Here is a 14,957-nt window from a genome sequence, read left to right as displayed (position 1 = left end):
TATATTTTACCAGGACAAACAAAAGGCTGCTGCTGCTGCTGCTGCTAAGTCGCTTCAGTGGTGTCCGACTCTGTGCGACCCCATAGATGGCAGCCAACCAGGCTCCCCGTCCCTGGGATTCTCCAGGCAAGAACACTGGAATGGGTTGCCATTTCCTTCTCCAATGCATAAAAGGCTGCCGCTGCTGCTGCTGCTGCTGCTAAGTCGCTTCAGTCGTGTCCGACTCTCCGAAACCCCATGGACTGCAGCCCACCAGGCTCCTCTGCCCATGGGATCCTCCAGGCAAGAGCACTGGAGTGGTTGCCATTGCCCTCTCCGAACAAAAGGCTATATAACATTAAATATTAGCTTGATTCCCTGAGAATGGTGACTACAAAAAGAAAAAGAAATCAACCAATTCATCAGGAAAGGGAACTTAACTTGGACCCTAGAAGTTTTTCTGGAGGGGGCGGGATTGGATTTAGACCTTGCAGGATGGATGGAGAGACTTGGGAGAGGTAAGGGGTGGTCTGAAACCGTGATAGTGGCAAAATGTGGAAGACAGAGCTAGATGGGATTTGGAGGCCTGCTTTGAGCGAAAGGGCATAGTCCAAAGGGGCTGGGAGTTGCAGCTGGCTAGAGGGACTCAAGCTCTGGAGATGCCTTGAGGGCCAGCCTCCTCTCTGGCCATTTCATCCCCTCAACTACTGCCGGGACGTGCCACAGGGATTGAGCCCTTTCCTGCCCTTTACCTGGTATTCAGGCCTCATTCTCTTCTAAAGATCTCCCTGCTAGCATATCTCTGTCCTCAGGATGTTGGCATACACTGTGTTGCCTCATGATCAGGTCCAGACTGGAGTGTAGGTGAAAGTCCAGGCCTTTTCCCCAGACTGGGGCTTAGCGACAGGCTTGATCAGGGGCTGGTGCCTCCATTACTTCCTGATTCCCCCTAACTGTAGACCTCAGTGGTCCCAGCTGGGCCTGTCCTACTGTATGGTCACCTGTTCAGCCTGTAGCTTGACCTGGGATAGCCCTGACATCGACCCCTCTATACAACCAACCACTGCAGATGAATAGCTGAGGCCGAGTAGTGAAGGAGAATTACACAGCTCAAAATAGCCTGGAGTTAAATCTCCCCTCCGGGTCCTCCCCACCATTCTATGCAAAAAAAAAAAAAACTCTTCCACCTGAAGAAAAAAATGGAGGTTAAGGTTGATTATGCCCAGCTCCCAGAGAGTCCCAGCCTCTGGCCGATCTCTAGAATTCCTTGCCCCAGCTGTTTGCTGCTGCTGCAGTCGTGTCCGACTCTGTGCAACCCCATTGACGGCAGCCCATCAGGCTCCCCCATCCCTGGGATTCTCCAAGCAAGAACACTGGAGTGGGTTGCCATTTCCTTCTCCAATGCATGAAAGTGAAAAGTGAAAGTGAAGTCGCTCAGTCATGTCCGACTCTTAGTGACCCTATGGACTGCAGCCCACCAGGTTCCTCCGTCCATGGGATTTTCCAGGCAAGAGTATTGGAGTGGGGTGCCATTGCCTTCCCTGGCCCCAGCCGTTTAAGAGATAACTAATCTGAACAACCTTGGAGAAGAACAGGCCCCCTTAAGACAGTAGATTTCCACATATATGCCTATATATACTTACTCTTTTCTTGGGTTAGGGCAGCAGCTCACTAATCTGACTGCTGCCCTGTCTTGCCTCATTAAAGGTGATCTGTTCTGTAAAGTGCCGGTCTCATTCTTTTTCCAAACCTGGCGTTCTCTAACTCCCTTACCCTACACGCAGGGAGCAGAAAGGGGCCCAGAAGGAGCAGGTACATTGGGTACTCAGAGGGGAGGAACCACCCACCCAGAGGCCACTGAACTGCTTGGGTGCAAATCCTGCCTCCATGGATTACTGGCTGTGTAAATTGTGGCAAATAACTTAATCTCTTATAGTCTAGATCCCATATCTTTCTAATGAAGGAGAACAGTAGAATAATAATACCTACCACAGAGGGTTATTGTGAGAACTAAAAAGATTATATGTATTTAGTAGTTAAATAAGATAATTAAAATAAGATTATGTATTTAGTATGGCTTCCCTGGTGGCTCAGTAAAGAATCTGCCTGCAATGCAGGAGACTGGTGTTCCATCTCTGGGTTGGGAAGATCCCCTGGAGAAGGGAATGGCTACCCACTCCAGCATTCTTGCCTGGAGAATTCCATGGGCAGAGGAAGCTGGCGGGCCACAAAGAGTAAGACATGACTGAATGACTTTCACTTCTTTTCCTGTATTTAGTGTTCGGCATAAATCAAGTCCTCAGTAACTGTTAGCTGCCATTATTATCATTAGATGTTCTCAGTCCTGGTGCTTGGGCTCCCAGAGCTGGAGCAAGACTATAGCTCAGAGGAAACATCACCTTGGCTGTGGCTCCGATTCGGAGGAGGTATGGGGGTGTGGAGAAAGGGGTGGGAAGAGGGCTTGGTGAAAACATGTGCTACTTTGGTTTTTTGTTTTGTTTTTTTTCGGTTGTGCTGCACGTCATGTGTGGTCTTAGTTCCCCGACCAGAGATAGAAGGGATCAAATTGGTTCCTCCCCCGACCTCTGTGCAGCGGAAATGCTGGGTCTTAACCTCTGGACCGCCAGGGAGGTCCCTCTATTTATTTTATATAGTTGTGACAAAAATAAACTATACAGTATTAGAGGAGATAGTAAATCTTTCATTTGTATAAATAAACTATTTTCACATTTTAATGACACATTCGATCATCTTTTTTGGAATATACATTTTACATAAGGTTTTATGCTGGAAATGGCTACACACAATTCCTGATCAGGACTTCTCATAATCTCTTCAAAATCTGATTGTGGCTATTAATGAGAACTTTTTTTTTCTCAAGTAGGCGGTGGTAAATGGAAAGGAAAAATTTATGAGTTTTTCTCACCATTAGCCAGAATTTCTATTTCATTCTTGAAATCATTTAAATCCAGTTGAACATTTTAATGGTTTTTAAATGATGATTCTTTCCTGAAGTTATTCACATTATTCTACTCCATTAAAATTTTTGTCTTTATGATTCAAATTACATTACCAAGGGAATAACTTTTAACCTCACTTTTCCAAAGCTCCAAAAACTTTCCAGAGTTTTTGCTTGAACCCCCCAAACTCTGCCAGTTCACATTAACCTCTTTTCACATGATCCTTACAAATTTCTATAAACTATATTCAGGGACCAAAAAATTCAGCTAATCTCTCCACAAATCTGTCAGGTACCAATTGACCATGGAAAAAAACTTTCAATTTTTATTGTGGCTCACAAACTTTTGAAAATATTCTTCTTCTGACTCAGCTCACACACACTTATGAAACAACAGAGAAGAATGTTCTGAGCCCTTGTCTTTATACAAAGTTGAAAACAGGAAAGAGGTTAGTACCTTGTATTTCATTTCACCATACTGATAGTACCATTTCCCATGGAAATCAGATCAAAAGGCAAACTCTTACAGATGAAGGCTCCTCTGTACAAAACAATATATTACTTAAATCTCAGCTTTTCAGGGCATCTTCCTGTCACCATGGCCTCACTCACTACACAGACTTGTTTCAAAATGTTCATAAAAATGCAATGCATGATCCTGGATTGAGTCCTTTTGCTATAAATTTTAGGCTATTATTAAGATAACTGGTGAAATCTGGATGGGATCTGAGAATTAGGTGATAGTGATGGATCAACATTAATTTCATGACATTGATGGGTGAATTGTGGTTATGTAGGAAAATATCCTTGTTTGTAGAAAAGCACATTGAAATATTCAGAAGTGATGGGTCACTAGGTCTGCAATTTGCTCTCAAATGGTTCGGGAAAAAAATTCTCTGTACTGTTCTTGCAACTTGTCTTTGTGATTGCTCCAAAATAAAAAGTAATTCATGAAATATTTGTTGGAATAGTTTAACACAGAATCATCTGTTTTGTATTGTTGCTTCTCTCAAACATTTTGTATACAAATCAGACATTTAAGCTGAGGAATGAGGGCTTCTTGGGCATTCAAATCCAAATGTGAGATGATCCTCATGAAGTAAGGCTTCCCTGCTGGCTCAGTGGTTAAGAATCCGCCTACAATGCAGGAGACCTGGGTTCGATCCCTGGGTCAGGAAGATCCCTTGGAGAAGGAAATGGCAAACCACTCCAGTATTCTTGCCTGGAAAATTCCGAGGAGAGAGGAGCCTGGTGGGCTACAATCCAACAGGTCACAAAGACTTGGACATGACTGAACGACTAACACTCATGATGTAAACACCATTCATGGACGTGGAGCTGGTTTTGGAGATATGATGACATTGCATCTTTACCCCAAAAGTCCATTATGATATTGTGATGGTTAATTTTTTTTTCTATTTATTTATTTTTGGCTGTGCTGCATGGCTTGCAGGATCTTAATTCCCCTCATCAGTGAAAGTGCCCAGTTCTAATCACTGGACCTCCAGAGTATTACCTTGTGATGGTTAATTTTATGTGTAAATCTTACTGGGCCATAGGGTGCCTAGATATTTGTACATTGTTCCAGGTGTGTATGTGAGAGTGTTTCTGGATGAGATTAACATTTAAATTAGCAGACTGAAAAAAGCAGATTGCACTCTCTGAGTGGGCTGCACTCTCTGATTGAGTGGGCCTCATCCAATCTGTAGAAGGCCTGAATAGAACAAAAAGGCTGACCCTCCCCCCCCCCCCGCAAGATAAAAAAGAATCCTTCCTCCCTAACTGTCTTCTAACTGGGACAGCAGCTGTTCCCTGCCTTTAGACTCAAAGAAAACAATGGCTCTTCCTGGGTCAGTTGGCATTTGGGCTGGAACTACACCATTGATTCTCCTGAGTCTCCTACTTGCCAACTCATCCTGCAGATCTTGGGGCTTGTTAGCCTCCATAGTTTTATGAGCCAATTCTTTCTAAAAAAATCTCTTTATCTATATATACACATCCTACTGCTTCTGTTTCTCTGCAGAGCCCTAATCCTGATTTTGATAATGAAAGCAGTCTAAAGGAACAGAATTTTAAGAATGAATTTCTGAATTGGTTCTGGGGTTTCTTGAATTGGCTTTGTAATCTGATTAGCGTTTTGAGACTGGTGGCTACTTCCCTGGTGTCTCAGATGGTAAAGAATCTGCCTGCAATGCGGGAGACTGGGGTTCAATCCTTTGATCAGGAAGATCCCCTGGAGAAGGAAATGGCAACACACTCCAGTATTCTTGCCTGGAGAATCCCATGGACAGAGGAGCTTGGTGGGCTACAGTCCATGGGGCTGCAAAGACTTGGACACGACTGAGTGACTAACACACACAATGACCATCCCAGTAGTAAAGAAAGCACTGATAGTCCATGAACTGCTCATAGAGACACACAAACTATTACCAGTGGATACTCCTAATCAACTACTCATAAGAAGCAAGGATCTATATATTTTTGAACATTTTTCTTAAATTAATGAATATAATGAGATTGTCTGGTTGCTTCTAAGGCTGATCTACAAAGTGGGGAAAGTAAAGAAGGAGCTCAAGAATTTGAAATTCCAGCACAAGAGGCACATAAATGACCTGGCAGGCTCTAGGTGTACCCTGGAGGTCCTCATCTCCTGTAGTTCCAGGACTGAGATGGCTGAAAATCAAACCCAGATTCTCACCCTGCAGCTGGTTGAATTTCAACACAAGTTGAACTCCTGGTCTTACAAGGTGTCCCCTATTAAAGTGAGAGAGAACTGATTGGTAAGGAATAAGATCCTGAAAGTTGGAATGGTGAGGCCAGGTCTCCTACAGGAACACTGCCAAGAGTTCATACTGTTAATCTTTCTCTCAGCCTCCACAAAAGGACCTAGAGCTTTTACTAGGGTAACTGTGCATTGAGTAACAGGGAATAATCAGATCTCTGGGGGGACTACCGGACACTGACTCTGAACGGACATTATTTCTAGAAGAGCACTGTGGCCCACCAGTCAGAGTATGGGCTTATGGAGGTCAGGGGATCAATGTAGTTTTAGCTCAGATCTGTCTCACAGTGGGCTGCATGGGTTCCCAAACCCATCTTATGGTTCTTTCCCCAGTCACAGAATGCATACTTGCAGTAGATCTACTCAGCAGCTGCCAGACTCTTTCCATTGTTTCCCTGATCTGTGAAGTGAGGGCGATGCTGGTGGGAAATGCCAAGAGGAAGCCACTAGAACTGCCTCTACCTGGGAAAATAATAAACTAAATGCAGTACTGCATTCCTGAGGGATTGCAGAGATTAGTGTCACCATCAAGGCTTTAAAAGATGAAGGGGTAGTGATTCCCATCCCATCCACATTCAGCTTTCCTATTTGGCCTGTGCAGAAGACAGATGGATCTTGGAGAATGACAGCAGATTGTTGCAAGCTTGAGTGAGTGGTAGTCGCTCAGCTGTGTCTGACTCTTTGTGACGCTATGGACTGTAGCCTGCCAGGCTCCTCTGTCCATGGAATTCTCCAGGCAAGAAAACTGGAGTGGGCTGCCATTTCCTTGCAAGCTTAACCAGGTGGTAACTTGGGTTGTAGCTGCTGTACCAATGTGGTTTCATTGTTTGAGCAAATTAACATATCCCCTGGTTCCTGATATGCAGTTATTCACATAGCAAATCATAATATTTAAGTCATGGGATGTCAAAGAGAAGAGGAGACATCATACAAGGACTTTACCTCCTCTTCTGGGGAAGGGGTTAATTCATTTTTGCTGTACACAGGACGGCTGTATCATGTTAAGTAGAAGGATAACCTTTGTATTATCTTCATTTGGAATATGCTAAGTCATTTCAGTCGTGTCCGACTCTGTGCGACCCCACAGACGACAGCCCAACAGGCTCCCCCGTCCCTGGGATTCTCCAGGCAAGAACACTGGAGTGGGTTGCCATTTCCTTCTCCAATGCATGAAAGTGAAAAGTGAAAGGGAAGTCGCTCAGTCGTGTCTGACCCTCAGCGACCCCATGGACTGCAGCCCTCCAGGCTCCTCCATCCATGGGATTTTCCAGGCAAGAGTACTGGAGTGGGGTGCCATTAAGGAGATGACTATGAGTGTCAAGTTGACAGGGGGTAAACTTGTGATGGTTAATTCTATATGTCAACTTGACTGGGTTACAGACTGCCAGCTATTTGGCCAAACATTATCTTGGGTGTTCCTGTGAGGGTCCTTTGGGATGAGAGTAACATGTGAATTGGTAAACTGAGTAAAGCAGATTGCCCTCCCCAATGCGTGTGGGCCCCATCCAATCTGCTGAAGGCCTGAATAGAACAAAAAGTCAGACTTTCCCCAGAATAAGGGAGAATTCTTTATGCCTGATTGTCTTTGAACTGGAACATCAAGCTTTTTTCTGCTTTTCAATTTAAAATGAAACACTGGCTCTTCCTGCTTGCCCACTCACCCTACAGATCTTGGGGCTTGTCAGCCTCCATAACTGTGTGACCTAATTCCTTAGGTCTATTGCTTTTGTTTCTCTAGAGAACCCTAACACAGATTTGGAAACAAATATTTTTTTATAAATTAAATCTATTTATATGTAAGGTTCTCAAATTTGATATTTAATATTAGGATGCATTAAGAATACTTAAAATGAACTTCACGAACACTTAAAAATCTACATATGGTAAATGAAATATTAATTTCTGGTTAATTTGATAACGAAAATTCTAAAAATTCTAAATATTCAAAATAAATAGTATACTCACATAATGAATATATTCTGAATAACAGTGTTTTTAAAGTGGTGTGCGTGCTAAGTTGCTTCAGTCATGTCCGACTATTGGCGACCCCATGGACTGTAGCCCGTCAGGCTCCTCTGCCCATGGGATTCTCCAGGCAAGAATACTGGAGTGGGTTGCCATTTCCTCCTCGAGGGGATCTTCCCAAACCAGGGATCGAACCCGCATCTCTTCTGTCTCTTGGCAGGTGGGTTCTTTACCATTAGCACCACCTGGGAAGCCCTTTAAAGTGGCAAAGGCCTATAATCAGCCCATTCTGACTTAATTATATGATACCATTATTACGTTTTCATATTTTTCTAAAAGTAGAAGATAACTCAGCATAAAATTCCATAAAAAATCAGCATATGGTTCACTGTTAAATGCATATTTCATTTGGCAAAGTACTGCCAGACAGCCCTTCAGCATGGCTACCGAAATCTACACTCCCAGGAGCCATGCAGGTGGGTTTGTAGGTCCTTACAGCTTCATCAGCACTGGGCATTATCCTGTTTTCTAATTTTGTCAGTCTCATAAATGTAAAGTCAGATCTCACTGTTATGTTAACTTCTCAGATTTCCAATATCTTGAATACCTTGTCATATACGCTCTTGGCTTTTCAAATTTCTTCTTCGGTAAACTGTCTATACTGTGCTTTGCTCAACTAGTGGTGGTGTTTTTTTTTGTTGATTCACAGAAAGTCCTTGGATGTTCTAGATATTAAATCCTTTGTTGATTTAAACATTGCAAATATCTTCTCCCAATCTGTAGATTATCTTTTACCTTTTTCCCGTGTCTTTCATCAAGCACAAATCCTTTAATTTGATGTAATCAAATCAATCAACTCTTTACCATATGAATTATAGTCTTGCACTTTTATCTAATAAGTCATTCCAAGCCCCTAGGTCACAAAGATATCCTCCTATAATTCCTCTTATTAACATTAGAGTTTTATCTTTCACATTTAGGTCCTCTATCTAGAGTCCATTTTTTGTATGTGGTATGAGGTAGGGGTCTGTTTTTATTTTTCTCCAAGTCATGAGTCAGGTTTTTAAACACCTTCAAAAAAGAAACTGTCCTTTCTCCATTGACCTGTTATACGCTAGGTTCCTTTATATCCACAGGTCTGCATTTATACTGTTCTATTGGTCTACTTTTCCATTTTTGTGCTAATGCCACAGTTTATATTACTGAATTCAAAGAAACAAGAAAGAAACAATGGTAAGGCAGAAATAAATGCCATAGAGAACAACAGACAATGTCTTTGAAAAGATTCATAAGGGAGACAAATCTCTGACAAAGAGTAATAAAAAAAAAGGGAGTGGGGGAAGAAAATTACAAAAACAAGATGTAGAATGAAATTCTTTTAAAAGAAGAATGATGAATGATATGGCAATGAATTTGAAAACCTGGATGAATAGGATACATTCCAAGAAAAATGTAACATGTTAAAATAGACACAAAAGTGAGGTCTTGAATAGGCCAGTGAGTATAAAGGAAACCAAAGTGGTAGTCAATGAACTCTCCTTCACCACTACTTGATTTCGTGGGTAAATTATAGCAAACTTTCAAATTTCTGATCTTATGCACAATAACAAAAGAGTGAAACTTATCCATTTAATTTTTTGAGCTTAGTGCAACCTAGATTGAAAAACTAGGTAAGAATCCATGAAAAGAAAATTCTAGGGCTGTTTCATTTATGAAATGAAAATCCCCAACAAAATGTTAGCTAACAGACATTAACAGTGTATTCAAAAATATAGATTATTACCAGATAGAGTTTATCCCAGGAACATCAAACATTACCATATAAATGGTCTAAAGGACAAAAGCCTTTAGATTTTTCTGCATCAATTGAATTAACCATAAGATTAGTTCAATTGATGCAGAAAATCATTTGATATATTCCTTTTATGTTGTAGTTAGTGCATTATCTTGATTTTTAAGAACTGTGTAGATGGGTTCCATTAGTAGCAAATTTCATTTCAGGAAAGTAGAAGGTACATTGGGTCTGATGAGTTGAGACTTCCTGCTCTCAGATGACATTGAGGCATATTGAGGACTAACGGAACAGTCTAGTTTCCTTACAGATGCTGGGGCCTGGGAAGGGACAGTCTACGTTATTAGTTGTTGATGGTGGGTGAAGGCAGTTTTGGGGAACTGGAGTGTTCTGAAACAAGAGAAACAAAGAGATGCTCAATCTCAAATGAGTCTGAGATAGATTCATGGAGAAAATGAGGTGGGTTCAGAACTCTGAGATGAAAGGGGTGACATATTCATTAAAGTGGTGTGGGTTCAGAACGTGGTGGCAGACCTGTTGGCTCTTAGGAATAAACTGCCTTTCTTACCGGGAGGACAAAGCTATTGCATACATTCTGAGTTGGTATTAAGATGCCATGTTTGAGTGGAGAGTAAAATGGTGGCTCAGACGGTAAAGCATCTGCCTGCAGTGCAGGAGACCCGGGTTCGATCCCTGGGTTGGGAAGATCCCCTGGAGAAGGAAATGGTAACCCACTCCAGTACTCTTGCCTGGAAAATTCTGTGGACTGAGGAGCCTGGTAGGCTACAGTCCATGGGGTCACAAAGAGTCGGACACAACTGAGCGACTTCACTCACTCACTCACTGTACAGCACAGGCAACTACACTCATTATCCTATGATAAACCATAATGGAAAAGAATATTTTTAAAAGAATATATATATATAGATGAGATGGTTGGATAGCATCACTGATTCAATGAACATGAACTTGGGCAAACTCCAGGAGATGGTGAGGGTGAGGGACAGGGAAGCCTGGTGTGCTGCAGTCCATGGGGTCTTGAGGAGTTGGACACACCTGGTGGCTGAACAACATACATATATGTATCTGAATCACTTTGTTGTACAGCAGAAATAACACAACACTGAAAGTCAACTATAATTTTTAAAGATGCCATGAGCCTGGATTGGTGAGGGTGGGCTTGGGGAGAATGGATACATGTATATCTATGGCTGAGTCCCTTCGCTGTTCACCTGGAACTACCACAACATTGTTAACTGGCTATACCCCAATACAAAATAAAAAGTTCAAAAAAAAAAAATAAGATGCCATGTTTGAGGAGAACATTGATGACAGGCTCTTTGGGACAGAAAGGTAACTATATGCTGTGTAATTTTTACAAAAAAAATATTTGACCGCATTGAGTCTTACTTGCAGCATGCAAGGCCTTCTGTGGGGTGCACGCACTCTCTAGTTGCGGTTGGCAGGCCCAGTAGCTGCAGCTCGCGGGCTTACTTGGTCCCCGGCATGTGGAATTTTCCCAGACCAGGGATTCCACTCGTGTCCCCTGCACTGGCAGGTGGATTCTTATCCACTGTACCACTAGAGAAGTCTGCAAGGAATATTTCCAGTTGATATGTTAGTAGACACACAGGTTAAGGCAGGAAGGCACATAACACAGTAATAGGGAGCCATTTCATAAGATTCGGGATAATTGGCTTTATCTCAATTTCAGTTCCAGTAAACAAGTTTAACGAGCAAACTGAGCATGGGGAGATTAGGTGGAACAGGTGGCCTTAATATTGAGGGGGAAATGCGTATTTGCCCATCAGTGGAGATGGGGATGCTAGGATTGGGAGCCAAAATGAGATATTGTGGCCAGAAGTGAGCTGAGTAGACTCGGTGTTACCCTCATGATTCTTCTCCAGGCTGAGGATGGCTGAGGTTTACACAAGCATTCATTTTCCCAACTGCCGGGTTTTGTTTCTTGTTTTTAAAACTATAGAGGCAATTTCTTTTCTCTCTTTTGCTCTTATAAGAACATGACTATAATCTCTTGCTTTCTCCACTGGTTTTTTTTGTTTTATTGTGAAATGGGCTGATGCACCAAGTGTTGCATTGGAATCCTTCAGGAACACTGGGCAGGAGTCCACAAATCAAACCTTGGAGAGATGACCACTCAGAGGGGCCTTCAAAATCTTCCGCCTTGGGAAACCTTCTGTAGCAACCCTTTATTATAATAATCTTCATGTGATTTGACTTTGCACCTGTTGATTTTGAAAAGATATGTAAGGCCCAGCTGCTTTATCATATTCAATATTAAGGGGCAGAAGGTAAAGGAAACTGTCATTATCTTTGACCACTAGACTGGATGTCTTTTTATTTACTTATTCATGCATCCCATTTTCTCTTCATTCTCCATTTACGTTTCTAACCCTCTGCCTCCATAGGCAGATATTCTAATTTGTTTATTGTGATTCTCTTTGATTCTATGTGTTCTGTCAGGTGTAAATGTTATTGGGGTTGAAAACTGTGCTTCTTCAAAAATTTTAACTGCATTCAACATATAGAAAAGTTTCTAAAACTTATTTATACTGTTTGTTGTGTTGTTTAGTTGCTAAGTCATGTCCGACTCTTTGCAACCCCATGGACTGTAGTCCGCCAGGCTCCTCTGTCCATAAGGTTTTCCAGGCAAGTGTTCTGGAGTGGGTTGCCATTTCCCCTTCCAGGTGATATTCCTGACTCAGGGATCAAACCTGTGTCTCCTGCACTGGCAGGTGTATCCTTTACCACTGAGCCACCAGGGAAGCCATTGTACAGTTTAAGGAAGAGTAATAAAATATCCAAGATTCAGAACTGGAACTTTACAGTATTTTAGAAGCTGCTTTGTATCTTCCTTCCCCCAAGGAAACCATTATTTTGACCTTTATGTTCTCATTCTCTTGCTTTCCTTGAAAGTTTTGCCCTAGACAATAATATTGTTTTGTTTTGAAAATGGGTGTGGCCAGCACACACCTAGCTGGTTACTAAAGCTGCTGTTGGGTGAAGATGCCCGAAAGCGGGTAAGCTGAACAGAGTCTCTTGGTCATAGTCTGGCTTCAGCTTCCCTAAGAGTTTATGAGAGCTAAGTCTGGGAAGGTCAGAGGGTAAGGTCACATGTGAGTTCAGGGAAACACACATGGCTCACCACAGTCAGGGTACCAGCAGGCTGCTGTGCAGACCAGAAAAATTAGTTTGGTAACAATTTGGTAAAACATATTGTCTGGTAACAATATGTTTGACAGGAAGTGGGCCCCTCTAACTTTTCTACTTCTCATCTCCCTGTGACCTGCCCCAACTTCCCAGCATGGGCAAGAGTAGGAGACAGCAGATAATTTCTGTTCGGTGGCATGTATGTCCACATCTGATTGAGGCTGTGCAGTGCTTGGAGGGAGGATGTGCAGGAGCTTCAGCAACATGTGGTCAAATTAGCACAGAAAAACTACAGATACTCTGAGGCAGGTTCCCCTAGGCATTCTGTCCCCAGGTTAACAGAGGACAGGTGGGGCTGTTTCCTCCTTAGTGAAGAGCAGATGCTAAAGGATGAACACCACAGAGAGTAGGTAAACTAAGACAAAGGAATACGTGCTTTCTGTTTATTTCTTCCTTTTCCCCTTGCTTGTTTTATTTATTCCCTATTATCCACACCCCCGTTCCATGCCAAATCCTGCCTCACAGGCATCTCTTTGAATGTGTTTAACTTATATCCTTTTAAGGGGCTTCCCTGGTGGCTGAGATGATAAGAATCTGCTTGCAATGCAGGAGACCGAGGTTCGATCCTGGGATTGGGAAGATCCCCTGGAGAAGGGAATGGCAACTCACTCCAGTATTCTTGCCTGGAGAATTCTAAGGATAGAGGAGCCTATCGGGGCACAGTCCATGGGGTCGCAAAGAATTGGACATGACTGAGCAATTAACACATACCACATACATATATATACCCTTTTGAGTTCTTTTAAGATGTATATTTGGTATATATGTGCATGTATTTGTAACTTATGAGAATAGTGTTTTGTTTTACAGCTTATTATTTTTCATCCAGTGCTACTGTAGATCACCCGTATTGCTCTGTGTATGTCTAACTCACCGATCTAACTGCTGAAAGGCCAACTATGGAGTGTATCCCCTGGTGACAGCCAGAACGACCCCAACTCCCCACTGTTGCAAATCACACTATAACAAATATTCTCCTGCCTGACCTGTTATGGATCTGTGTGAGAATTTCTTCAGGTGGCACATGAAGATATTGACTGGATTATGTATTGCCACATTCATCTCTGGGATGGCTGCCCAAGTCCCTTCTATCATTAGAAGTGCATGAGGGTCCTTAACCTCACATCCCTATTACAGGACATGGCATGATTGTTGTTCAGTTGCCAAGTTGTGTCTGACTATGCGACCCCATGGACTGCAATGTGCCAGGCTTCCCTGTCCTTCACTATCTCCCTGAGTTTGCTCAAGCTCGTGTCCATCGAGTCAGTGATGCCATCCAACCACCTTACCCTCTGTTGCCCCCTTCTCCTCTTGCCCTCAATCTTTCCCAGCATTAGGGTCTTTTCCAGTGAATCAGCTCTTCACATCAGGTGGCCAAAATACTGGAGCTTCAGCTTCAGCATCAGTCCTTCCAATGAATATCTAGGGTTGATTTCCTTTAGGATTGACTGGTTTGATCTTCTTGCTGTCCAAGGGACTCTCAAGAGTCTTCTCTAGCACCACAGTTGGCATGACTGAGCTTTCTAAAATTTGGCCATCTATGAGATCTAACGGAGAAGGCAATGGCACCCCACTCCAGTACTCTTGCCTGGAAAATCCCATGGATGGAGGAGCCTGGAAGGCTGCAGTCCATGGGGTCGCTGAGGGTCGGACACGACTGAGCGACTGCACTTTCACTTTTCACTTTCATGCACTGGAGAAGGAAATGGCAACCCACTCCAGTGTTCTTGCCTGGAGAACCCCAGGGATGGGGAAGCCTGTTGGGCTGCCATCTATGGGGTCGCACAGAGTCAGACACGACTGAAGTGACTTAGTAGTAGTAGTAGCATGAGATCTAAAGTGAAATCTCCTAATTTCATTTTGTAGTTTTTTTATAACCAATGCATTTGCATATCTTTTCTTATGCCTGTTAGTTTTTTCAGTTTTCTACTTCAGCAAGTCGCTTGTTTGTATCCTGTGGAGGCCCCTCTACTGTTTTTCCTATGGTGGCTCTATCGACAGGACTGATCCTGTAGAAAGGCTGGACCCTAACCAAAGCTTCTGTACTCTGTTTCAGGTTCTGCAGTGCCTTTATATTTCTATATGAATTTAACTAAAAAAATTTTTTTTTAATTTTATTGGCTGCATGGTATGCAAGATCTTAGTTCCCTTACCAGGGATCAAATCTGTGCCCCCTGCAGTGGGAAGTCTTAATCATGGGCCACCAGGGAAGTCCCTCCATACGAATTTTAAGATCACCTTGTCCAATT

At 42.8% G+C, this 14,957-nt stretch overlaps 1 protein-coding gene across 2 annotated transcripts in view; it reads right to left on the bottom strand.

Moving 5' to 3' along the window:
• Window positions 1-14,957, bottom strand: part of LOC133243374 (palmitoyltransferase ZDHHC3-like) — a 60,973-nt gene that overhangs the window by 14,922 nt on the left and 31,094 nt on the right. The window contains exons 3-4 of one of the 2 annotated variants that reach the window (XR_009735060.1): window positions 14,862-14,957; window positions 1,700-11,723 (exon numbers count right to left, since the gene is read on the bottom strand). The gene's annotated coding sequence lies outside the window, so the exon portion shown is untranslated. The other variant, XM_061410203.1, reaches the window with a different exon arrangement.

Source organism: Bos javanicus, chromosome X (genome assembly GCF_032452875.1).
Source record: "Bos javanicus breed banteng chromosome X, ARS-OSU_banteng_1.0, whole genome shotgun sequence".
In the NCBI taxonomy this organism is placed as follows: Eukaryota; Metazoa; Chordata; class Mammalia; order Artiodactyla; family Bovidae; genus Bos; species Bos javanicus.
This window is presented reverse-complemented; position numbering and strand designations above follow the sequence as displayed.